Source organism: Penaeus monodon, unplaced genomic scaffold (genome assembly GCF_015228065.2).
Source record: "Penaeus monodon isolate SGIC_2016 unplaced genomic scaffold, NSTDA_Pmon_1 PmonScaffold_12937, whole genome shotgun sequence".
NCBI classification, from domain to species: Eukaryota; Metazoa; Arthropoda; class Malacostraca; order Decapoda; family Penaeidae; genus Penaeus; species Penaeus monodon.
In genome coordinates, this window is record NW_023641864.1 from 1 (window position 1) to 2928 (window position 2928).

Consider the following 2928-nt stretch of genomic DNA (forward strand, 5'->3'; position numbering starts at 1 on the left):
CAAGGGCTGGAACCATCTGAGCTTCGAGGCAACACTTTCATCCTGTCGCCGCCATATCCTGAAATACACCCCAAACGACTTATTTCAGCTCTCAATTCAACAATAATCCACTGTCTCAGAACACTTTTCCAGAATACGACCCAACTCAAACCTCTCACTTTTCGAAAAGGATTACTCACGTTGCAGAAAGACTGTTCAAAAATCTGAATAAGCTCACAACAAATCAGTCTGTGGAAGAACAATATTGAACAAATTAAGCCCCAAACTTTTTCCAAAATCTACCGTCCTTATGGTCCCTGGAATTAAGCTTTAACAAAATATCGACTTTGGATCCTGATGTATTTGCAAGTATTCCAAATGTAGCCCAAGATCCTTTTTGGATAATAAACAGGATCGAAAACCTACCTGAAACACATGTTTAGGGAATTGCCACCAAGTTTAGAATATGCTCATATGAGTAATTAACAGAATAACGTCCGTGGCATTCAGAACGGTTTAGAGAAAAGGGGAAGAAACGCTACAGCATAGAGCTCAACAACAACATGATTATCCAGTATCCCAGAAGATCTGTTTAAAGGATTAAACAACTTAGGAAAGTTAAAGGATGAAAAGAAAATGCACTGAAGACCCCCCCAAAATCACGCCTCCTGTCAGACTTATCTAAGTTAGAGGTTCTGGATTTACAGTCAAATATCATCGAAGAGAACTTCCATCAGGGATTCTTGGACAATCAGCGAATAATGGACATACTAATCTTGAAGAATAACAGCCTTGCAGAATTACCTGAGGGGAATTTTCAAGAAACTGTGAGGGACTCAGCAAATTTACATGAGCCACAACAAATTTTAGTACCCTGCAAAGCTCCTGGTTTCCAGCTCCAGTCACGGCTCTTAGGGACTGGACTTGGAAAGCAATAATATCTCATTCTCCTCATTTGCAAACGGACAAAAAATTTCAGTTGAAGAGAACTTCCCCCTCTTGAGTCAAGTCAACTTAGAGAAAAATTTATCTTGGGAAATAACAGAATTACAGCTGTTCCCCAAGCATTTAGTAGTAACTTTTGCGAACCTCACAATACTGAGCTTGACTCATAATGATATTGAGTTTGTGGATGCCAGTGATCTTATCTTTTAAATCTGATGAAGTAGTTCTTCACCTCGAAAACAAACAAAATCAGAACCGTTGATTTACAACACATAACAAAATATCGCAGCTTATAAGGTAATTGATCTTTCATGGGCAGGCAACCCACTTGTATGTGACTGCAATCTATACTGGTTTTTGTGAGAATTTGCAAGGAAAACATTTAGATGGAGAAGTAAAACCCCGGAACTTGTAGTTAAAAAGCCTGAAGTATTGACATGCTCATACATTGACGATGAAAACCACAGTCAAACAGCTAATGAGAGTCAGCTCAGAAGTGCTTACTTGTAGACTACAGGAGTGCCCTGAGAGGTTTTCAAGTGCTTTTACCAAGGGCCACATGATAATATGTACATTGTCGATTGTTGCATATCAGAAAAGCTTCAATAAAATACCAAAAATTCAGTTTAGGAAGAAACAAAAATTTACCCCAAAACCCAATTTCCCTCACCTTAAACCTAAAAGGAACAACAGTATTTTTCTAACCCAGATCAAGTACAAGACCCAGAATACCGCTACTTAGTAACTTAACAATTCCAAACAACAAACCCGTCCCTTGAATGAAAAAAATTTAACCAATTTTTCCACCCAAAGAAAACAAAAATTTTTTTCCCCTTTTTTTTTTTTTTTTTTTAAAAAAAAAAAAAAAAAAAAATTTTTTTCCCCCCCTTTTTTTGGGAATTTTTTGGGGGGAAAAATTTTTTTTGGGGGGTTTTTTTTAATTTTTTTTTTTCCCCCCCCTTTTTAAAAAAAAAAAATTTTAAAAAAAAAAAATTTAAAAATTTTTAAAAAAAAAAAAAAAAACCCTTTTTTTTAAAAAAAAAAAAGGGGGCCCCCCCCCGAAAAACCCAAAAAAACCTTTTTTTTAAAAAACCCAAAAAAAAAAAAAACCCTTTTGGGGGGGAAATTTTTTTAAAAAAAAAAAAAAAAAAAAAAAATTTTTTTTTTTTTTTTGGGGGGTTTTTTTAAAAAAAAAGGAAAAAAAATAAAAGGGAAATTTGAAAATTTAAAAAGGGGGAAAAAAGGGGGCCCCAAATTTGGGGGGGCCCCCCCCCCTAAAAAAAACCGGGGGTTTTTTTTTTTAAAAAAAGGGGGGGGAAAAAAAAAAAAAAAAAAAAAAAGGGGGAAAAAAAAAAAAAAATTTTTTCCCCAAAAAAAATTTTAAAAAATTTTTTTAAAAAAAAAAAAAATTTTTTTAAAAAACCCCCCAAAAAAAAAATTTTTAAAAAAAAAAAAAAACCTTAAAAAAAAAAAATTAATTTTTAAAAAAAAAACCCCCCCCCCAAAAATTTTTTTTTAAAAAAGGGGGGGGGGGGGTTTTTTTTAACTTTTAAAAAAATTTTAAAAATTTTGGGGGGGGGAAAAAAAAATTTTTCCCCCCCCCCCTTAAAAAAAAAAAAAAACAAAAAAGGGGAAATTTTTAAAAATTTTTTAAAAAAAAAAAAAATTGTTTTTTTTAAATTCCCAAAAAAAAAAAAAAAATTTTTTTTTAAAAAAAAAATTTTTTAAAAAAAAACCCCCTTTTTTTTTTTTTTGGGGGGGTTTTCCCCCAAAAAAACCCCCCCCCCCTTTAAAAAAAAAAAAAAAGGGGGGGGGGGGAAAGGGGGAAAAGGGGCCCCTTTTTTCCCCCCCTTTTTTTTTTTTTTCCCCCCCCCCCCCCCCGGTTTTTTTGGGGGTTTTTTTTTTTTTTTTTTTAAAAAAAAGGGGGGGAAAAAAAAAAAAAATTTTTTTTTTTTCCCCCCCCCAAAATTTTTGGGGGTTTTTTTTTAAAAAAAGGGAAAAATT

The 2928-nt window shown here is 33.3% G+C and overlaps 1 pseudogene; it reads left to right on the top strand.

Moving 5' to 3' along the window:
* The first annotated feature begins 3 nt into the window (after nt 1-3).
* On the top strand, nt 4-1674 carry LOC119569156 (annotated as a pseudogene).
* The last annotated feature ends 1254 nt before the right edge of the window (nt 1675-2928 follow it).